This window comes from Schistocerca cancellata, chromosome 4 (genome assembly GCF_023864275.1).
Source record: "Schistocerca cancellata isolate TAMUIC-IGC-003103 chromosome 4, iqSchCanc2.1, whole genome shotgun sequence".
Taxonomy (NCBI): domain Eukaryota; kingdom Metazoa; phylum Arthropoda; class Insecta; order Orthoptera; family Acrididae; genus Schistocerca; species Schistocerca cancellata.
This window is the reverse complement of record NC_064629.1, coordinates 437,163,023-437,188,104: the sequence shown is the minus strand read 5'-3', so window position 1 is coordinate 437,188,104 and position 25,082 is coordinate 437,163,023.

Here is a 25,082-nt window from a genome sequence, read left to right as displayed (position 1 = left end):
AGTTTGTCCATACGTAGCAGAGTACTGCCGTGTATTATATCCAACCTTGAGATTAATCATTGACTTACTAGTGGCCATCTAATGCGTTTGACACTTGGTTCAAGAATCATAAAAAAAAGGTTGTATACATGGAAGAAACCTGGAGATACTAGAAGATATCAGATAGGTTATATAATGGTAAGACAGAGATTTAGGAACCAGGTTTTAAATTGTAAGACATTTCCAGGGGCTGATGTGGACTCTGACCACAATCTGTTGGTTATGAACTGTAGATTAAAACTGAAGAAACTGCAAAAAGGTGGGAATTTAAGGAGATGGGACCTGGATAAAGTGACTAAACCAGAGGTTGTACAGAGTTTCAGGGAGAGCATAAGGGAACAATTGACAGGATTGGGGGAAAGAAATACAATAGAAGAAGAATGGGTAGCTCTGCGGGATGAAGTAGTGAAGGGCAGCAGAGGATCAAATAGGTAAAAAGACGAGGGCTAGTAGAAATCCTTGGGTAAGAGAAGAAATATTGAATTTAACTGATGAAAGGAGAAAATATAAAAATGCAGTAAATGAAGCAGGCAAAAAGGAAAACAAACGTCTCAAAAATGAGATCGACAGGAAGCACAAAATGGCTAAGCAGGGATGGCTAGAGGACAAATATAAGGATGTACAGGCTTATCTCACTAGGGGCAAGATAGATACTGCCTACAGGAAAATTAAAGAGACCTTTGGAGAAAAGAGAGCCACTTGTACGAATATCAAGAGCTCAGATGGAAACCCAGTTCTAAGCAAAGCAGGGAAAGCAGAAAGGTGGAAGGAATATATAGAGGATCTATACAAGAGCGATGTACTTGAGGACAATATTATGGAAATGGAAGAGGATGTAGATGAAGATGAAATGGGAGATATGATACCGCGTGAAGAGTTTGACAGAGCACTGAAAGACCTGAGTCGAAACAAGGCCCCCGGAGTAGATAACATTCCATTGGAACTACTGACGGCCTTGGGAGAGCCAGTCGTGACAAAACTCTACCATCTGGTGAGCAAGATGTATGAGACAGGCGAAATACCATCAGACTTCAAGAAGAATATAATAATTCCAATCCCAAAGAAAGCAGGTGCTGAGAGATGTGAAAATTACCGAACTATCAGTTTAATAAGTCACAGCTGCAAAATACTAACGCGAATTCTTTACAGACGAATGGAAAAACTGGTAGAAGCTGACCTCGGGGAAGATCAGTTTGGATTTCGGTAGAAATGTTGGAACACGTGAGGCAATACTGACCTTACGACTTACCTTAGAAGAAAAATTAAGGAAAGGCAAACCTAGGTTTCTAGCATTTGTAGATTTAGAGAAAGCTTTTGCCAATGTTGACTGGAATACTCTCTTTCAAACTCTAAAGGTGGCAGGCGTAAAATACAGGGAGCGAAAGGCTATTTACAATTTGTACAGTGGAATACGATCTGCAGGTTGTGAAGGTAGAAGGGTGTGACGTGTTGGCATAGGCATGGCTGAAACTCAAAGCTGGGGAGGAAATCAGGATATGATGTTCGAGTTTACGGGATATTACAATTTGCGTGGATGTTAGAGGAGTATAAAGAGAGGGAAATTTTATCTGCTGATAAAGGATGTGAAAAACGTATATGAAAGGCAGAGCGAAGTGCTTGGCGTTCTGAGACTTCTAAGGAATAGTAGAATTTTGAGGGTTCAGTAGTCGAGGCTATGTCGACAAAGTCAAGGATAGGTCAGATAACACTTTTGAAGGAGGTAATCCTCATGTAAAACCTGCGTGTAGTAATTTTAGAGCATTAATGATACTATTCTGTTTCTGTTTACTGGATGCCATATTTATAATTCTTGGTAACTCAAAGATTAACACTGCTTCTGTCATTCCTTTATACCCTGTCCATCGACGGCACTATTTTACTTATTCTCCACCGACCGACATATGGAAAGGTAGTGCAGTCTGTATTATTTTACGTACCTGTCGGTGCTTTCCTCTGAAGCTGCAGCGTTGCACTGTTTCTTGTCATCTACCGTGTGGCGTCTGTCCTGCGGTGCCGTTACCTGCTGCGTATTTGAAATCATACTTGAGAATTATTTTGGTTGAAGTAAGCGGTTATTCTGCCATACTTAGTACTGAACACTTTTTTATGTATAACACTTTTATTTAGCCTTGTGTCCCGTGCTGCAGGCAGTTCCAACAACGACGAAAAAAAGCAAGATACACGAGCTCGGCATCATTACATCACTAAAATAACACAAGTAGGATTACTATGAGGATCATGGATCAAATTTATACCAAAATGACACTGAGAAGTCCAAAGGGTACCAGAAAGCCCCTAGTAACATCGGCATCCATATTAGTGACGTCATGCATCACGTTATTGATGACCTTGGGCTCATGATGTCATCATCCTTGTCAGTGATGTCGTCATCCTCATCAGTAGACCTTCTTTTCCCCCTCTTGCCATCTAATCTCCAACCCATCACAGCACAGTATTAAAAATCCAGGTTGGCGGAAATAACACAATGTTGTTAGTGAAAAATTAAAAAAAAAGTATTTCCTGGTCCTCCTCCTTATCTCTGGTCAACCGTATCAAAGTATTAAAAATGCAAGATGATGGAAACAGACCAATTGTGTGCTTTATACCCACTCCTCCCTCTCCTCTTTCCAGTCAGTTAGAGCATAGTGTTAGAAAATAGCCCAAATATTTTAATGAAAAATTAAAAATAATCCTCTCCCCCTACCTTACCTTTCTCTTCTCAGCCATTTAATGCTGCACTTAAAATATCCTGTACTCCATGTGTTCTCTCTGTATTTCATATGCCAAAAATAGTGTTATCCTTAAACACACGTGTAATAAAGTAATAATTTCTTTCTGTTACCTCTAACTTAACGTTAAAGTGAAGCCAAGGATACAGTAACATTTATTTATGTATCATAGTACCTCTGTCATAACATCAAACTGATTCCAGTGTCAAAGATATGAATTATATATGTACATGAAACACCACACTCATAAAACACCTCTTTCATTCAGAATAATCATTTCTGTCTATAGGGATCTCTCTCACACAATGTAATCATTCTCTCTTTCTCGATAGACGGCCACCGTTCCCCTTAGGTGGACACTATACCCCTACTAGGTGGCTACCATTCTTTTGTGTTTCCACCATTCCCTCTTTGAGTGGCTACCATTCTCCATAGCTGGCTACCATTCCACTTTAACTGGTCATCATTACGCTACTAGGTGGCCACCATTCCTCATAGGCAGTACCATTCCCCTACTAGCTGCCCACCATTCCCCCTAAGTTATCACCATTCCTCTACTAGGTAGCCACCATTCCCTATTGCGTGGTCATCATTCCCGTACTAGATGAGGACCATTCCCCCTCGACGATCGCCGTTCCCCTAATAGGTGTCTGCCATTTCCCCTAGGTGGCCACCATTTCCTGCAGGTTTCCACCCAGTCATACATAACGCCTAATGCGTAACACATGACGCCTAATGGCTAATGTGTAATGTGTAATGCCCAAAACCTAATTCCTAATGGCTAATGGTTAGCACCAACCGGCTAATTTCTAATACGTGAAACTGCCTGCACATATGTACACCAGGTGTAATATTTAAAAAATTGCACCAAAGATGTCAATAACTGTGTTCTATCAGAAAGTTGCTATTCACCTCAAGTTGCAACCATTCTTGATTTTTTCTTTTTTTTAAAAAAAAAAAAAACCATTGCCTGCCGTGATACACTCAGTTCTTGCGAGGGAGACAGAAACTGACATTTTTTCCCTCAAGAAATTACATATCAGTATTTTCAAAAACTGTTTTATTCTACCTTCCAGAATGTATTATACATACTTTGCCACTTTCCAGGAAGCTGAGTTTTGTGTCGCTGATGGTAGATAATTTTGACGGTATATCTATCTCTGCAGTCTTTGGGATGAACCACCATCGTTGCTCCATATTCGATGGTAGCGCGTTTCCAACTCAATATGCTTGTCTAATGCACTCAATATCCTTGTCTAATGCCGCCAGTCTTACAGTGCGTACGGCACTCTGAGACTCTTCAAGTAATGTAACTTGAAGTCCTTGTTTTTCTGTGTTACAGCAAGTAAATGATAAACAAAATATACATTTTCGTATTAGCAGCAGTGCCCGTTGAACTTACTATACTCAGAAACAAAGCTGACACTCGGCGCGGTGGCTGATGAGAGTGACCGAAAAGGCATTTCCCATTTACAGTCGCTCCCATCAGCCACCGCCTCGAGTGTCAGCTTTGTTTGCGACAATATTATATCTTCTGCTAAGTCAGCAGCAGCGATGTTGACTCATTAATGGTTCAGCATCACTTGGAAGATTCCTAGTGAGATTTTTCCAGCTTTTATATTAGGCCTCCCTGCTGAATGAGGTTAGTAGGTATTAGTCACAAAGATTTTTATATCTTGTTTACAGCACACATTTTCCAAGGAAAGAGGACCACTCTTCAATATATTTCCAGAAACACAATCTCTCTCTTTGCAGATGTGTGTGTTGGAAAGGGAAACAGATTAAGCAGACAGACTTCGCTTTCCACACTCAACTTTGCATCAAAAAAGGAATTGTGGTAAAAAGTATTGTTTTAACGCGCATGTGCATTATAATCAAAGCAGTATTGCACTACTCTTTTGAGAAATGGTGCTGCAAGCCGTCGCAGCTTTATGACGGACAAGGCTGTGGCATCACCTCTTGTTTACAACCATTACCTGTGCTTTCTAACTCATCTCACGCTGTACACTGCAGACGTAGAGCTGGCTCACTTATTTTACTAATATTTTCATTTATTCTGTGGAAGCTAATACGATGCCTCACCATCCGTTCCCATAACCCAATGCATGTTGTTCGATCCAAATCAGTAATTATGTGGACTGTTTCCAAATGAACCTTTTGCGGACATTTCTCAACTGATGGAGTGTCTCCCAGTCTTTCACTCTAGTATTTTCATTAGATAATCTAAACTTTTACGCGATAACCTAACCTACTCTCTTCAATAGTTATCGATTGTGTCATTCTACAGTACAAATGGTTCAAATGGCACTAAGCACTATGGGACTTAAGATCTGAGGTCATCAGTCCCCTAGACTTAGAACTGCCTAAACCTAACTAACCTAAGAACAGCAGACACATCCATGCCCGAGGCAGGATTCGAACCTGCGACCGTAGCAGCAGCGTGGTTCCGGACTGAAGCCCCTAGAACCGCTCGGTCACAGAGGCCGGCATTCTACAGTAAGCAGTCCTAGAAAAGAAAGGGACGAGATATTATAAAAATTAATGCTGGATATGTCCACCTTACGAGTATCTGATGGCTTGAATTCTGCGTCAGACTTTCAGTGAGGTATCTGAATACCTGTGAAGAAATGGCAGTCCATTCTTCCGCAACAGCTGAATCTAGTGATGTTGGGTGCTGAGGTCTGGTGACGTCGGTGTTCTGAGAAGCGTTCAATCGGATTCAGGTCAGCATTTGAGCCAGGCCAGTCCATTTCAGGAATACTGTTGTCCACAAACCATTGTTTCACAGATGCTACTTTATGATAGGGTGCATTATCATACTGATAAAAAAATCATTGTCGCCAGACTGCTCCTCTACTGTGTGTAATACACAATACTGTAAAATGCCTTCATATCCTTCTGCACATGACGTCTTCTTAAGTATAGTAACGGGCCCAAGCCCTAACCACGAGAAACAGCCCCATGCTGTAACATCATAATCAGCTCCGTACTTCACTGGTGACAGGTAGTGTACACCAAACCAAATCACTGGTGTCCAGTCGTCCAATGTCCAGCGATGTCGCTCTTTACACCACTTGAAGCATTACTTACAACTGACTGCAGAAATATGTCGACCATCCTCTCAATTTTTTTACAATCTATTTTGCCTTGTTTCTATCAACAACCATGTGATGCAAAAAGTTGGGTTTACTTAAATGCTGTGTTTAATCAGTATTATGAAACTACGGACCTATGCTACCAGTGTAACTCGCTCAGTATCTGAACAACTGACGAAATAGCTTACACTATGCCTCCTAAATACACAAGACCGCTGCGCTCACCATCATGATGGGCAACATTATTTTTTCAGATATGCTAGTAGTATACGAAATGGATGCTATTTGGGCAATGATGAAGTGAATGTCATTACCCAGAAAAACCAGGAAACAAAAATGTCGTCGCTGTACAATCTTTTCAATAAAATACCTGAAAGTAATATTGACACTAATGAATCGAATTTCTTTGATATAGATGAAGGGTTTCTTATCCACCATGTCGTGTGGTCGGTGACATTTACAAAACCTTAACCTGAAGAACCAGAGGTTGAAGAGAGTTTCGGAGAGAGCATTATGGAACGATTGACAAATACAGGGGAAAGGAATACAGTAGAAGAAGAATGGGCAGCTTTGCGAGATGAAGTAGTGAAGGCAGCAGAGGATCAAGTAGGTAAAAAGACGAGGGCTGGTAGAAATCCTTGGGTAAAGAAGAGATACTGAATTTAATTCAGGGGGAAAATAGATACTGCCTACAGGAAAATTAAAGAGACCTTTGGAGAAAACAGAACCAGCTGTATGAATATCAAGAGCTCGGATGGGAAACCAGTCATAAGCAAAGGAGGGAAGGCAGAAATGTGGAAGAAGTATACAGAGGGCGATGTACTTGAGGGCAATATTATGGAAATGGAAGAGGACGTAGATGAAGATGAAATGGGAGATATGATACTGCGTGAAGAATTTGACAGAGCACTGAAAGACCTAAGTCAAAAGAAGGCCCCGGGAGTAGACAACATTCCATTAGAACTACTGATAGCCTTGAGAGAGCCAGTCCTGACAAAACTCTACCATATAGTGAGTAAGATGTATGAGACAGGCGAAATACCCTCAGACTTCAAGAAGAATATAATAATTCCAATTCCAAAGAAAGCAGGTGTTGACAGATGTGAAAATTACCGAACTATTAGTTTAGTAAGTACGGCTGCAAAATACTAACAAGAATTCTTTATAGGATAATGGAAAACTGGTAGAAGCCAACCTCAGGGAAGACCAGTTTGGATTCCGTAGAAATGTTGGAACACGTGAGGCAATACTGACCCAGCCGGCCGGTGTGGCCATGCGGTTCTAGGCGCCTCAGTCTGGAACCGCGTAACCGCTACGGTCGCAGGTTCGAATCCTGCCTCGGGAATGGATGTGTGTCATGTCCTAAGGTTAGTTACGTTTAAGTAGTTCTAAGTTCTAGGGGACTGATGACCACAGATGTTAAATTCCATAGTGCTCAGAGCCAATTGAACCATTTTTGAATACTGACCCTACGACTTATCTTAGAAGGTAGATTAAGGAAAGGCAGACCTACGTTTCTAGCATTAGTAGATTTAGAGAAAGCTTTTGACAATGGTGACTGGAATACTCTCTTTCAAATTCTGAAGGTGGCAGGGGTAAAATATAGGGAGCGAAAGGCAATTTACAATTTGTACAGAAACCAGATTGCAGCTATAAGAGTCGAGGGGTAATAAAGGGAAGCAGTGGTTGAAAAGAGAGTAAGACAGGGTTGTGACCTATCACCGATGTTATTCAATCTGTATATTGGGCAAGAAGTAAGGGAAACAAAAGAAAAATTTGGAATAGGAGTTAAAATCCACGGAGCAGAAATAAAATTTTTCAGGTTTGCCGATGACATTGCACTTCTGTCAGAGACAGCAAAGGACCTGGACGAGCAGTTGAACGGAACGGAGTGTCTTGAAAGGAGGATATAAGAAGAACATCCACAAAAGCAAAACGAGGATAATGAAATGTAGTCGAATTAACTCAGGTAATGCTGAGGGAATTAGATTAGGAAATGAGACACTTAAAGTGGTAGATGAGTTTTGTTATTTGGGGAGCAAAATAACTGATGATGGTCGAAGTAGAGAGGATATGAAATGTAGACTGGCTATGGCAAGGAAAGCGTTTATGAAGAGAAGAAATTTGTTAACATCGAGTATAGATTTAGTGTCAGGAAGTATTTTCTGAAAGTATTTGTATAGAGTGTAGCTATGTATGGAATTGGAACATGGACGATAAATAGTTTGGACAAGAAGAGAATAGAAGCTTTCGAAATGTGGAGCTACAGAAGAATGCTGAAGATTAGATGGGTAGATCACGTAACTAATGAGGAGATACTGAATGGAATTGGGGAGAATAGGAATGGCACAACCTGACTAGAAGAAGGGCACGTTCTTAGTCATCAAGGGATCACCAATTTAGTATTGATGCGAAGCATGGAGGGTAAATACCGTAGAGGGAGACCAAGAGATGAATACACTAAGCAGATTCAAAAGCATGTATGTTGCAGTAGTTACTCGGAGATGAAGAAGCTTGAACAGGATAGAGTAGCATGGAGAGCTGCATCAAACCAGCTTCTGGACTGAAGATCACACAGCAACAACAACAGCCTACATTCAGAGACATTATGAAGATGATGTTGCTGTTGTATATGACGGATATTCAGAAAGTTCTCTGAACATAAAAAATTTTTGAACGACAAAGGCGAACGATGAAGCGGAGCTCACGAGAAATTTTCTTTAATGACGAGACATGTGTTGAATCACAGTCCGCCTTTCTTAGTAACCTCAGCAATAAGGACATGTTTATTACACAGCTCGTGCAAAAACTAGACAGTTTTGGTATTGAAACCAGGGTTGCGGATGACGATGCAGATGTTGAAATTGTTGCAAAAGCAATAAATGCCTCAAAATTTTACCAGCAGCTGATTATAGTGGATCAAGATGTAGATCTTCTTGTGCTATGTATCGCTCTTGCTCCAGACTACACAGAAAGGAAGGTAAAGGTAGCATCAGAACAAGGTGTTACAGTTCTAAAGATATACGTGACTCCTCACTCATTCATGTATGCAAGAATTCAATACCGTTTCTTCATGCTGTAAGTGGTTGCGACAGCACTTCAACCTTGTTTGGAAAAGAAAAGCTGCAAGCTTTCCAACTATCCAACCGGCATCCACAACTTCATAATATTCCACAGATATTCAACGATCCTGCTTCCTCTCCTGATACCATTGCAAAAGCAGGAGATAAATTCATACTCTCTCTCTATACAACAACGGTAGAGAGTCCTGGTGATGGCAAATTAAATGCTGTTCAATGTAAATGTTTTGATGTACTTGCGGGTCAGGCAAACAATGCTGTCATACTCTCTCGTTTGCCTCCCACTACTGCTGCAGGACGCCTCCATTCTTACCGAGTTTACATAAGAGTCCAGCTGTGGCTGGGGAACAACTTGGATCCCAAAAATTGGGGCTGGAGAGAATCAAACTCGTCCCTCTCCCCGATTCATATTAAACGACCACCTGCTCCAGAGAAAATACTGCTACTGATTTCATGCGGCTGCATTCAAGACTGCGGAGGAAAGTGCGGATGTGTGAAAGCTGACGTACATTGTACAACAATGTGCAAAAACCGTCGTGGACAAAGCTGCACTAATGTGCCTCGCAGTGATTTGACAGAAGATTTGGATGATGGTTTCATGTAAAAAAAGTATTTACCAGAATTTATTTGTTTGATAGATATTGTCATTGTGTATATGCTGTACATATGATTGTAAATATATTACAACAAAAATAATTGTTGATTAGTTTTACAGTAGTTCTTAATTTTCACAAAAATGATTTTCATTCCAATAATTTAAGTTGCATAAATCCAAACTAAAATATTATAAAGTAAAAAGTTCCTATAAATAAAAATCTGTTTTAAAAGCAATTTAACTTTTTTTTTTACCTTCAAGTTTTAGCACTCATAAAACAATTACCTTGCTTGAACATGCATTTGACCTTCTCTGAGCAGAATTTCACCAGAAATATTTTCTGTCATATAGCTAACTTCGTTACATGAACCGTTTTTCGTAAAGTTTTAAAGAAGGAAAATAAATTACATTAAGGGGTGGGGGAAGCTCCCCCGATCGGGGAGGGAACTTTTCTGTTTTTTACCTCTACATCCCCCAAGAGTGTTTTCCCAAAGTTTCAAAACTTTATAAATTTTTCCCTCATTTTTTTCTAATTTGCCTGGAGTAAAAGTCAAAACGGATGATGTGTCACCAGTTTGGTCCTACTGCAAGTACCACATGTACGCTGATGACCACCAGTTGTATTGCAAAACCAATAAACCTTAAGACAGCTGTCGAGAATCTCAATACCAACCTGCTTGCACTATCAAAACGGGCGCAAGATATCAAAACCAAGTGGTACTGTTTGGTCATGCAACGCTCATTAGCCCGAAATATCGGGGTCCCTACCACATTTTTCCCTAAATAGGACAAATGTCAACTTCTCTCCTTTAGGAAAGAGTCTTGGAGTAATAACGGACGAAAATCTAAATTGGACTCAGCACGTAACCGCAGTATGCAAGAGTACATCAGCTTCTCTCCACACCCTACAAAAATATAAAAAGTTATTATGTCTTGACGTGAGTAAGAAACTTGTACTTTCAGTTATTGATTACAGCGATCACATTCTGCAACGTCTGTCTCACGAAAGATCATGGCGCCTGGAACTGGTTGTGAGTGCCTTTGTTCGTTGTATCTGTGATGATCGACTCTTTGATCATATTTCACGATCATATGGCCGGCCGAGTGGCCGAGCGGTTCTAGGCGCTACAGTCTGGAACCGTTAGGCCGCTACGGTCGCAGGTTCGAATCCTGCCTTGGGGATGGATGTGTGTCATGTCCTTAGGTTAGTTAGGTTGAAGTAGTTCTAAGTTTTAGGGGACTGATGACCTCAGCAGTTACGTCCCATAGTGCTCAGAGCCATTTGAACCACTTGAACCATCATATGCACAGTTGTCCCGGCTGCTCGCAGACAAGCGCAGAGATCTGAATACCCTCTGTCTTTTCTAGTGTCTTATCATTGTACACTGTCCCTCATATCTCACCTCGACCTTGACGCTCTTGCCTGAACAACATGGCAGAAACACCCGAATCTCTGGGTGGGGACTAGTAAGAAGGATGTAGTAATCTGGAAAAATAAAGCTGGAATTCTACAGGTAGGAGCGAGTAACGTTGCATTCCATAATTGGGTAGCTAGGTTACAGAATTTAAAATGAGTGGGAATTAGTAAAGTGTGATGACAGGAAGAACAGGACTTCTGGTTAGGTGAGAAGAGGGTAATCTAAGTGTACGTCCAATGATGAATGAGAAAATAGAACTGTGAGTAAGCCGCTATGAACAGCGTAGAGACTGGACTATAGGACCCAAAGCAGATACAGAGCAAATATCAATTCCAGTAGTACATGTTTATATGTGTACTATATAGATTCACAGAAGATGAAAAGATTGAAAGGCTACATGAGGTAAATGAAATTATTCAGGTAGTTAGGAGAGACGAGAATTTAACTGTTTTGGGGATCGAAATTTGATAGTAGACAAAAAAAAAAAAACAAGGGAAAAAACCGGAGAACATGTACTGGCGGAAAGGAATGAAAAGAGAAGCCGCTTGGTAGAATTTTGACACAGTTCAACTTAATCGTCACTAACAATTTGTTTAAAAATCATGAGAGAAAATTATTCAGTATATAGGGTGTTACAAAAAGGTACGGCCAAACTTTCAGGAAACATTCCTCACACACAAATAAAGAAAAGATGTTATGTGGACATGTGTCCGGAAACGCTTAATTTCCATGTTAGAGCTCATTTTATTTTCGTCCACCTACGCTCAATGGAGCGCGTTATCATGATTTCATACGGGATACTCTACCTGTGCTGCTAGAGCATGTTCCTTAACAAGTACGACACAACATGTGGTTCATGCACGATGGAGCTCCTGCACATTTCAGTCGAAGTGTTCGTACGCTTCTCAACAACAGATTCGGTGACCGATGGATTGGTAGAGGCGGACCAATTCCATGCCCTCCACGCTCTCCTGACCTCAACCCTCTTGACTTTCATTTATGGGGGCGACTTTCATTTATGGGGGCATTTGAAAGCTCTTGTCTACACAACCCCGGTACCAAATGTAGAGACTCTTCGTGTTCGTATTGTGGACGGCTGTGATACAATACGCCGTTCTCCAGGGCTGCATCAGCGCATCAGGGATTCCATGCGACGGAGGGTGGATGCATGTATCCTCGCTAGCGGAAGACATTTTGAAAATTTCCTGTAACAAAGTGTTTGAAGTCACGCTGGTACGTTCTGTTGCTGTGTGTTTCCATTCCATGATTAATGTGATTTGAAGGGAAGTAATAAAATGAGCTCTAACATGGAAAGTAAGCGTTTCCGGACACATGCCCACATAACATATTTTCTTTCTTTGTGTGTGAGGAATATTTCCTGAAAGTTTGGCCGTACCTTTTTGTAACACCCTGTATGTGCTAGAGACCCAGAGACACTAGAACATTTCATATGGGTTACATTATGGATAGACAGACCTTTATAAAGCACTGTACGGTGCATGATGGAGGGTACATCGTATCAATAGTAATAGTTTTCTTTTCTGTATATTTCATTTATTTATAGAGGGAAAAAATCACTCTACATGCTCTGTATCCGTTCTAATCTCTGTCATCTCGCAATGATAGCCATACAAGATACGCGGTAATGGCAACATAGTGCTCGCACCCTTTGCGACGGGTCCCCCAGCTCCCTAATGTTGTGATCGGACTTCGTTATTCTGTTAGTTACGCGAGGGTGTCATCGCTATGTCCACTGAAACTGAGTTGCAACCGTATTGAAGTCCCAGTGGCGTAGCGACAAGAATCCTATCAGCTTTACTTACTGATTGGTTATTTCTCCTAGCCGGCCGCGGTGGTCTAGCGGTTCTAGGCGCTCAGTCCGGAGCCGCGCGACTGCTACGGTCGCAGGTTCGAATCCTGCCTCGGGCATGGATGTGTGTGATGTCCTTAGGTTAGTTAGGTTTAAGTAGTTCTAAGTTCTAGGGGACTGATGACCATAGATGTTAAGTCCCATAGTGCTCAGAGCCATTTGAACCATTTCTTCCTCCTATTTATGCGATATATTTGAACGTCTGTTATCTTCCGTACACTGGCACGTTTGTCATATATATATTGCTATTCTCAGTTGCCGTTTCCGGAAACACAGTCTGGTGATGTGCCCTCCCGTCTGCACAGCGTCGTAAACGTCAACAGAAAAGGAGAGTTACGACTACTCCGCTGCTTGCCCACCAACAGCAGGCCTGATTACTCTTACTTTCATTGCGCTGTTTCGCCCTTGCCGTTATTGACTTTGGACACACAGTAACTTCTTATGTACGACACAGCCACTTCTGATGCTCAACAATATCACTGTGGGCAATTGGCAGAATACTAACACCAGAATATCGATAATGTATCAGCCGGCCGGTGTGGCCGAGCGGTTCTGGCGCTACAGTCGGGAACCGCGTGACCGCTACGGTCGGAGGTTCGAATCCTCCCTCGGGCATGGATGTGTGTGACGTCCTCAGGTTAGTTAGATTTAAGTATTTCTAAGTTCTAGGGGACTGATGACCTCAGCAGTTAAGTCTCATAGTGATCAGAGCCACTTGAACCATTTGTTAATGTCTCCACAGAAGTAATCTAGCCCTTCTCATACACTAAGAATCAAAACTAGGGTCCTCGGGTGTCCTGCCAGAAACGATCGTCGAATGCCGACGATATTTTATCGAATAATCGCTCCGCCATAATCTCTTTCAAATTCTAAAGGTGGCAGGGTAAAATACAGGGAGCGAAAGGCTATTTACAATTTGTACAGAAACCATATGGCAGTTATAAGAGTCGAGGGGCATGAAAGGGAAGCAGCGGTTGGGAAGGGAGTGAGACAGGGATGTAGCCTGTTCCCTATGTTATTCAATCTGTATATTGAGCAAGCAGTAAAGGAAACAAAAGAAAAATTCGGAGTAGGTATTAAAGTGCATGGTGAAGAAATAAAAACGTTGAGGTTCGCCGATGACATTGTAATTCTGTCAGAGGCAGCAAAGGACTTAGAAAAGCAGTTGAACGGAATGGACAGTGTCTTGAAAGGAGGATATAAGATGAACATCAACAAAAGCAAAACGATGATAATGGAATGTAGTCGAATTAAGTCGGGTGATGCTGAGGGAATTAGATTAGGAAATGAGACACGTAAAGTAGTAAAGGAGTTTTGCTATTTGGGGTGCAAAATAACTGATGATTGTCGAAGTAGAGAGGATATAAAATGTAGACTGGCAATGGCAAGGAAAGGGTTGCTGAAGAAGAGAAATTTGTTAACATCGAGTATAGATTTAAGTGTCAGGAAGTCGTTTCTGAGAGTATTTGTATGGAGTGTAGCCCTGTATGGAAGTGAAACATGGACGATAAATAGTTTGGACAAGAAGAGAATAGAAGCTTTCGAAATGTGGTGCTACAGAAGAATGCTGAAGATTAGATGGGTAGATCACATAACTAATGAGGAGGTATTGAATAGAATTGGGGCGAAGAGGAGTTTGTGGCACAACTTGACAAGAAGAAGGGACCGGTCGGTAGGACATGTTCTGAGGCATCAAGGGATCACAAATTTAGCATTGGAGGGCAGCATGGAGGGTAAAAATCGTAGAGGGAGACCAAGAGATGAATACACTTAGCAGTTTCAGAAGGATGTAGGTTGCAGTAAGTACTGGGAGATGAATAAGCTTGCACAGGATAGAGTAGCATGGAGAGCTGCATCAAACCAGTCTCAGGACTGATGACAACAAAAAGAAGAACAACATCATCATCAAATGGTGCTGATGCAATGATCTGTCCGCTCTCGAAGTTTTACAGACGAACTCTGCCATTTCAGCGCAGATGCGCGCGAATACACCGAGGCGGAAGTAGAGAAAATTTGAAAACAGACCGTAGAATCAGTAACACATTTGACGTTGATATAATTTCCGTTATGTGATAACTCAAATTCTGTACCTCTTTTATGTTATAGCCATTTCGGTACACAACTTTATGGCTCTGTTGTCGTGCCATAGTATTAGATAGAAGACATTCGCTGTTACAAAGTTCTTCTAATTTCAGGACACTAGCCGCGCCTAATTGCGGCCATAATAAAACAGACAGTTTCCCGCATTCATTGATGAGCATTTCACAGCTTTTACTCAGTAGCCCCAAAGCGAATAAAGCTGAGAGCATATTCGCTAAACGCAGCATTTCACATTTATTGTCTGCCGTTAAAGCCGTTACGCTTACCGTGGCGATAGAAACGTTCTACGAAGCAATAAACACGCCATTTGCCTTTGTGTTAGTCTGTCACTGCGCCTGGTACGGCGTTTCACGTGTAACCACTCTCACAACTGTACTATTTTCTTGTCGTTACCTAGAGTTATCACTCGTTGTATTTTGTCACTCAGATTTCTTCCTTTCGTAGGGGGTGTGAATAGGGATATGGTTCGTGAAAGACAGAGTACGATCGTAGTATGAGTTGAAAAACCGAGGAGCCGCCAGCACCAGCCGTAGGAGACGCAAAAATCTGCGGATGGCTTTAACATTGGTCAAAACCGGTCATAGTAAACAAATGTTATTGCTATCTCGACTGTTGATTTAACCTAAGGTTCGTAAAAGATTCTGTCTCATAACGTTGAAATACAGTTAACGTAAAAGATGCTTATTCATTGTTCAAAGATATGTGACGCTAAATTCATCACCCGCAACATACTACTGTGGCTCACGCGAGCAGTCCGTACTTTCACACTGACATTGTATATTTAATCGCAGTAAACAAATGTACTTACTTCCATTCTATCCACACTGTTAAACATTTACACCATTCTAACTCCAACAGCTGTCACTGTTCACGAATACGACACATAATACGTTCAGGCCTGAACGCCTACCAGTGATGACGTTTGCAGAAAGACAGACAGCTTAAAAGCTGCAACGACACAGAGAGCGAGGCCATTCCGGCGAAAACGCGTAGCGCTGCGCAGCGGTGTTGTGGGTGGTTATACGGCAAGTTCATTTTACCTGTTCAATACAAAGTTGGACGGCTCAAATAAAGTGACATGACAAATGTGTTGCATCTTAGGAGTAAATAAACGATAGTTAAGAGGAAAAATAACTCAGTTGTTTGATGCAGAAGCAGATGTTAATGAAGCTTGTTCCAGATTTCAATTGTCATTTACCAGATGAAGATGCAATCTGTAGCTGCTTTCTCCTTGTCATACATTTCTTCATGGCTTACAAGTAAGCCTTGATTCATTTATCCAATCCTTATAAATGTTGTTGATCTGTGTAGAGAAGTTGTGTGATTAATCCCAGAAAAATTTGTTTCAAGAACAGAGCACAGACATTTTTAAAGGTGCTTCTTCTTTTTCTTTTGTTTTGCGTACTTCATTTCCAATAAGAGCAGCAAGTTCTGCTTCAAAGGGCAAGACTTTTGTTTTCCCATGCTGGCACTGGAGAGTAAAGAACCCCACGAGACTAAGTTTGTATTAGGCTCTCCTACTTCACTTTCTACTGCTGGAAAACCCAATGATTTATCAAAGTTTTGGCATCTACATGCAATATAGCCTGCAATGTATTTCACCACATTTGGAAGAAAAACTGAGATTACGGAATTATTAGACACTATTACCACACACATACATGTTATAAAAATAGAGATATGTGTGTATGTACGTATGTATGCATTTAGACTATGATTCATGTCTCCTTCTAAACCGCTGGACCGATGTCAACCAACCTTGATATTCGTATCACTTACTGTATGGAAAGAATCGCTATGGTTGTAAGAACCATCTACTTATGAATATGGTGAGGGTAGTTGTGAAAAAGCAGTGTAGTCCATGACGCGCGAATATCGATACTTAATTCACCCAGTATTTAAGAATGAGAGCACATAGTGACTTATAACAAACACTACACACAATTTCAAACGTTTATGAGACTTTTTATAGCTGAAGGCCACCACAAAATGACGAAAGGAAAAAAATGTATCGCTTACTATGATTTCGCTGTTCATGCAGTGAAACTGCCGCAAGAAGTATCACTTTATCACTTTTTCATTTATTACTTCCTCACTACTAAACGTATTCGCGACATTTTTCAGGCAATATGCACATACATCACTGAATGTAGCTGCAAAATTACATCATTTTATGGCACATAGGTCAGGAGACATGACGACATATACACTGAGATGCGTGAAAAACTGCCACATGAAGCACGACGTGTAAATTTATTTCTTCTTTTATTACTAACCCTATTCGCTACACATTTCGCATGCAGTAGACATATACAGGGTGTTACAAAAAGGTACGGCCAAACTTTCAGGAAACATTCCTCACACACAAATAAAGAAAAGGTGTTATGTGGACATGTGTCCGGAAACGCTTAATTTCCATGTTAGAGCTCATTTTAGTTTCGTCAGTATGTACTGTACTTCCTCAATTCACCGCCAGATGGCCCAATTGAAGGAAGGTAATGTTGACTTCGGTGCTTGTGTTGACATGCGACTCATTGCTCTACAGTACTAGCATCAAGCACATCAGTACGTAGCATCAACAGGTTAGTGTTCATCACGAACGTGGTTTTGCAGTCAGTGCAATGTTTACAAATGCGAAGTTGGCAGATGCCCATTTGATGTATGGATTAGCACGGGGCAATAGCCGTGGCGCGGTACGTTTGTATCGAGACAGATTTCCAGAACGAAGGTGTCCCGACAGGTAGACGTTCGAAGCAATTGATCGGCGTCTTAGGGAGCACAGAACATTCAAGCCTATGACTCGCGACTTGGGAAGACGTAGAACGACGAGGACACCTGCAATGGACGAGGCAATTCTGAGAGGTGGCATGAGCCTCCTCTCATATTTCTATCTTACGATTTTCCTCTCTAATTGCATGCAGTGAAAAGTCGCTATTCCTTCACACGCGGACTTCCCACGCAGCGTCTCTCGTCACCCGGGTGGTCCGGTGACAGGTGGGCACTTCTGATATGGAAAGGGTTAAGCCGACGGGTGTGAGGAAGTCGAGTGAATGCTTTGCAGACGCCGACATTGTCAAAAGACACGCCCGGAGGGGTCTGAAGTAGCGGCTGGGCTAGAGGTTCCGTTACTTCGCAGAAACTTAGCGAAAACACTTTCTGGCGGGCCACCAGCGAGGCGTGGGAATGACTTGTGTACCCAGGCAGTTGTGGCGGGAAAATTCCCGCGCTTTCTGCAAAATAGTAACTGTGATTGGCTTGCTCAGGGCATAGCTCCGTGACGTAGCAAAATCAGCGCAGAAATTGGCGCCAAGAATCTCCATTGGTGGAATGGTAGTGCTCCAGCAATAGAGTGGAATTTTCCGCCGGTTTTCGAGTTGCTGATTGGAACGTTTAACCACGGCCACTGTTGTGGGGGCGGGAATGTTGTGTGTTCGGCCTGTACGGGTGCTCTAGGTAGTCGGCTCTCGCCTTTCGGTCGAGGACGTCGAAGCAACCAGCCATCGCCTACGGTACGCCAGATCGTGTTCTGGCAGGTAAGAAGACAGTTTGGTAATGTATGTCCGCAGCACCAGCAGACAGGGATTTTCCTAGGTGATAATCAGAGATCAGCAGAGCGCGCCTGTTCGTCTTTTTCTAACTTTGTTCTGTCTTGGGTAGCAGCAATTAATGTTGGGTTGGCTATGTGTTTTCTCTTAAGATTTGAGTTGCAAGGAATTGGCTCCACATACCACTTCGTCATAATCCTCACAATCTAGTTTAGGGACAACTTCACCTTCACAGCGTTTGTTTGAGTATCCAATTTGAGCCAATTTGATGTATTGTAAATGTTTCATGTGTTTTTGTTTATTATTTTGTGTTTAGTCTTAATAAATCATATTGTTATTTTGGACAGAACTTTCATTCTGTTAATCGGTAGAGCAACCCTATCATTCCTCACTATGTTAATGAAACCTTCGTTTATTTAACTTATTTATCAAATTAAATTATTGCAGGTGCCAAACTCTCTTCTACTCCACTGGCAGGGTTGATTAGAGTCAGTTCGCGTATTTTTTTTATCCTTGTGCAACAGCAAAAGTCGGAGTTAGAATAGGGGGGGCTTAGAGCATCATTTACATATGTAGATTCTAGAAGAATTTAGTGTTAAATACACTGCTAGCCCCGGCACCTCGCAATTCTTCGTGCAGTTGACGATAGCCCTAATGTCAGCGTCAGAGAAGTTGCTGCTGTACAAGGTAACGTTGACCACGTCACTGTATGGAGAGTGCTACGGAAGAACCAGTTGTTTCCGTACCATGTACAGCGTGTGCAGGCACTATCAGCAGCGGGTACACTCCTGCGAGTGGTTCATCCAACAATGTGTCAATCCTCATTTCAGTGCAAATGTTCTCTTTACGGATGAGGTTTCATTCCAACGTGATCGAATTGTAAATTTTCACAATCAACATGTGTGGGATGACGAGAATCCGCACGCAATTGTGCAATCACGTCATCGACACAGATTTTCTGTGAACGTTTGGGCAGGTATTGTTGGTGATGTCTTGATTGGGCCCCATGTTCTTCCACCTACGCTCAATGGAGCACGTTATCACGATTTCATACGGGATATTCTACCTGTGCTGCTAGAACATGTGCCTTTACAAGTACGACACAACATGTGGTTCATGCATGATGGAGCTCCTGCACATTTGAGTCGTAGTGTTCGTACGCTTCTCAACAACAGATTCGGTAACCGATGGATTGGTAGAGGCGGACCAATTCCATGGCCTCCACGCTCTCCTGACCTCAACCGTCTTGACTTTCATTTATGGGGCATTTGAAAGCTCTTGTCTACGCAACAGCGGTACCAAATGTAGAGACTCTTCGTGTTCGTATTGTGGACGGCTGTGATACAATACGCCATTCTCCAGGGCTCCATCAGCGCATCAGGGATTCCATGCGACGGAGGGTGGATGCATGTATCCTCGCTAACGGAGGACATTTTGAACATTTCCTGTAACAAAGTGTTTGAAGTCACGCTGGTACGCTCTGTTGTCGTATGATTCCATTCCATGATTAATGTGATTTGAAGAGAAGAAATAAAATGAGCTCTAATATGGAAAGTAAGCGTTTCCGGACACATGTCCACATAACATATTTTCTTTATTTGTGTGTGAGGAATGTTTCCTGAAAGTTTGGCCGTACCTTTTGTAACACCCTGTATACCACTGGATGTACCTGTAAAATTACATCCTTTACGACGGATAGTTCAGAAGATACAACGTCATAAACATTCAGCTGTGTGACTATAACGCTGTAGGGTGAAAGTCGCTAGAGATACATTCGAAATACACTGAGGTGACAAAAGTCATCGGATAGTGTATATACAGTTTGTGGTAGTACCGCGTACAAACGATATAAAAGGGCAATGCATTGGCGGAGCTATCATTTGTACTCAGGTGGTTCAGGTGAAAAGGTTTCCAACGGTAATCGTTAGGGAATTCAATATTTCGAGATCCACAGTATCAAGAGAGTGACGAGAATACAAAATTTCACGCATTACCACTCACCATGGACGACGCAGTGGCCAACGGCCTTCACTTTACTACTGAGGGAGCGGCGTTTGCGTAGAGTTGTCAGTGCTAACAGACAAGCAACACTGCTTGCTTGAAACAACTGCAAAAATCAATTTGGGACGTACGACGAACGTATCCGTTAGGACAGTGCGGCGAAATTTGGTGTCAATGGGCTATGGTAGCAGACGACCGACGCGAGTGCCGTTGGTGACAGCACATCTGCAGCGCGTCTCCTGACCTCGTGGCCATATTCTTTGGGCCCTGGACGACTGGATAACCGTGGTCGGCCATATGAGTCCAGATTTCAGTTGGTAAAAGTGCGGTGCAGACACCTTGAAGCGATGGACCCAAGTTATCAACAAGGCATGGAGCCGAACGCGGTAGCCTCGCGGTCTGGGCGCCTTGTCACGGTCCACGCGGCTTCCCCCCTCGAAGATTCGAGTCGTCCCTCGGGCATGCATGTGTATCTGCTGTCCTTAGCGTAAGTTAGTTTAAGTTAGATTAATATCTAATTTTTTCCAAGGTATGGACCCAAGTTACCATCAAGGCGTTGCGCAAGCCGGTGATGGCTCCAGAATGGTGTGGGCTGTGTTTACATAGAGTGAACTACGTCCTCTGATTCGATCTATGCGGAGATTGACTGGATTTGGTTATTATCGGCTACTTTCAGACCATTTCGAGCCATTCATGGACTTCATGTTTCCAAACAACGAAGGAATTATACTGGACGATAATGTAGAATGTCACTGGGCCGCAGTTGTTCGCTGTTGGTTTGAAGCATATTCTGGACAATTCGAGCGAATGATGTGGCCACCCAGATCACCCGACATGAACCCCATCGAAATTTATAAGACATAATAGAGAGGTCAGTTCCTGCAGAAAATCCTGCACAGGTGACACTTTCGCAGTCATGATACTACAGCGGTATTCTGTTTACGAACTTGAAGCATTCGCTCTGGGAAAATTTAGGATGTATCTGAAGCACCAGATGTTTGAACTTGAGACTGGCAATCAGGATCTTATTTCGGTGCTGGGGCTCCGTAGAGGAACTGGGCAGATAGCTCGATTGGCGACACGAATATCAGCTTCTCAGTTCAGAAGAAGACACATCAAGGGCGTGGACAGCATGGTCACGGACATCTTCATTGAATAATTGTGGATCAGGACCAGGAGGAATAAGATCTGAAGGGAGATGGTCAGCTGCCTTATGAGATCAATGCGATATTGGCTGAGTATCCCGAACTGTTTCACGGAATTGAGAATTATCAGAATCAGGATTCAGAGTTAAAATGGTGATACATAAGATCAACAAGGATGAGGAGAACTACCGCTACCTATTGAAGAAACGGGTTTTATGTTGTCAGAAGCGGGGTGAAGCTCGGACAAATGTTGTGGTTCCAGCTGCGGCAGAAGTTTCTCTTCTACTTTCATGTGTCATCAGTGGGCGGGCACCTTCGATTGTGTGAAACTAGGGAGAAGGTTAAGGAACGTTTTATTTGGGCAGGAATGGACACGGACATAAGAAAGTTGGTCAAAGAATGTCAAGACTGCGCTTTTAACAAGCCTGCGTAGAGTATCTTGATGAGATATATGGCCTCGTAACCAGGCAAGGATCCCATAGAAAGAATATTCGTAGATTATGTAGGTCCATTGCCCTGTTCTAAGAAAGTATATATATATATATATATATATATATACTCCTGGAAATGGAAAAAAGAACACATTGACACCAGTGTGTCAGACCCACCATACTTGCTCCGGACACTGCGAGAGGGCTGTACAAGCAATGATCACACACACGGCACAGCGGACACACCAGGAACCGCGGTGTTGGCCGTCGAATGGCGCTAGCTGCGCAGCATTTGTGCACCGCCGCCGTCAGTGTCAGCCAGTTTGCCGTGGCATACGGAGCTCCATCGCAGTCTTTAACACTGGTAGCATGCCGCGACAGCGTGGACGTGAACCGTATGTGCAGTTGACGGACTTTGAGCGAGGGTGTATAGTGGGCATGCGGGAGGCCGGGTGGACGTACCGCCGAATTGCTCAACACGTGGGGCGTGAGGTCTCCACAGTACATCGATGTTGTCGCCTGTGGTCGGCGGAAGGTGCACGTGCCCGTCGACCTGGGACCGGACCGCAGCGACGCGCGGATGCACGCCAAGACCGTAGGATCGTACGCAGTGCCGTAGGGGACCGCACCGCCACTTCCCAGCAAATTAGGGACACTGTTGCTCCTGGGGTATCGGCGAGGACCATTCGCAACCGTCTCCATGAAGCTGGGCTACGGTACCGCACACCGTTAGGCCGTCTTCCGCTCACGCCCCAACATCGTGCAGCCCGCCTCGAGTGGTGTCGCGACAGGCGTGAATGGAGGGACGAATGGAGACGTGTCGTCTTCAGCGATGAGAGTCGCTTCTGCCTTGGTGCCAATGATGGTCGTATGCGTGTTTGGCGCCGTGCAGGTGAGCGCCACAATCAGGACTGCATACGACCGAGGCACACAGGGCCAACACCCGGCATCATGGTGTGGGGAGCGATCTCTTACACTGGCCGTACACCACTGGTGATCGTCGAGGGGACACTGAATAGTGCACGGTACATCCAAACCGTCATCAAACCCATCGTTCTACCATTCCTAGACCGGCAACGGAACTTGCTGTTCCAACAGGACAATGCACGTCCGCATGTATCCCGTGCCACCCAACGTGCTCTAGAAGGTGTAAGTCAACTACCCTGGCCAGCAAGATCTCCGGATCTGTCCCCCATTGAGCATGTTTGGGACTGGATGAAGCGTCGTCTCACGCGGTCTGCACGTCCAGCACGAACTCTGGTCCAACTGAGGCGCCAGGTGGAAATGGCATGGCAAGCCGTTCCACAGGACTACATCCAGCATCTCTACGATCGTCTCCATGGGAGAATAGCAGCCTGCATTGCTGCGAAAGGTGGATATACACTGTACTAGTGCCGACATTGTGCATGCTCTGTTGCCTGTGTCTATGTGCCTGTGGTTCTGTCAGTGTGATCATGTGATGTATCTGGCCCCAGGAATGTGTCAATAAAGTTTCCCCTTCCTGGGACAATGAATTCACGGTGTTCTTATTTCAATTTCCAGGAGTGTATATATATATATATATATATATATATATATATATATCGTTCTTGACGCTTTCTCCAGGTTTACCTGGTTAATTCCAACGTGAATGGCTACTGCAAATGCGACAGTAGAGGCTCTGAAGGGTATATTCATAGTGTTTGGTTCTAGTTCATTCTTGGTATCTGATAATGCTATCGCTTTCGCCTCCAAAGAATTAAATAACTTTATGTTTGATGTGAGGGCGAAACACCACCACACTACGCTACACTACCTCAATCTCTCTCTCTACGGATAGCCCTTATCACTTACAATCAGGAGAATCAGTCAAACCTTGAGTTGGTTAGCCTATGTCTCTAATACGGGGAGACATGAGAGCAATTTAAATAAGCCGGTTTGCTTGATGTTCGCTTATGTATCGAAATTTTTTTCTGAGTTACTTTTGGAGAATTGAGGATTTGTTACCTGACATGTTCTCACCTTCCGACGTTACACAGCACTGGCGTTAAGGCCTGGAGAAACATTCGCTGGTCACATCAGAAACGGTAAACCCGTTATAATCATAACAGGCAAAATACCGCGTAGTGGCAGAGTTTTCTGAAAGAATTGTGCATCCGTGAGCAACAACAGCGAAAAAATCTAAGAAATTGCTACAAAGTTTAAGGGTCCCTTTATTATTCAGGGGTTCGTTACGCCTGTCACGTTTAAGCTGCTAGATGCTCAGAGTGGTAGGGTTCTTCGGGCACACGTTTCACAGATCAAGTAATTTGGTTTTTAGGCGTCGTCCATTGGGTACGTACGGTTCACCTCCACGGGTACCATGAAGTTTTGGGGGGAAGGGGGGAGTTTGTGTCTGTGTGTTTCCTCCTCTGGCAATTTGCGTTTAGCGCCATTGCGGTACTACCACAGTTTCTGTAGGCCATGGAGTGTCTGTTGTGCCTGGGTGCGCGAGTGACAGTGCGATGGCGTTAGCGGCGTCGCATGTGGCAGCGCGCAGTAATGCAAACTAGGCCGGGCGCTCAGTTCTTGACAGCCGGTGTTTACGGCCGCAGCGTTGCATAGGGCCACCGCAGAGTTGTGTTGACTAGGGTTGTGGCTGCCGACAGCAAGTGCGTCCGTTGTCGTTAAGCTCTGCGAAAATGTTGAAATACGTTCTGCGTTGCTGTTCACCCGTTTGGTTATTACACTGAAGAGCCAAAGAAAGTGGTACACCTGCCTAATATCGAGTAGGGCCGCCGCGAGCATGCAGAAGCGCCGCAACACGACGTGGCATGGACTCAACTCATGTCTGAGGTAATACTGGAGGGAACTGACATCATGAATCCTGCAGGGCTGTCCATAAATCCGTAATGGTGTAGGCCAGCAGTTGCAGGAAGTGCTGGGGTGTGAGTACAAGGTCACCAGCATTGTGAAGCCTAATGCAGGGTTGGCTCAGGTGACTGTTAACATAGGGGGGTTATGTAGGGATTTTACTAAAGAGGATCAGATAGTGATTGTGGGTGGGGCTGGTAAT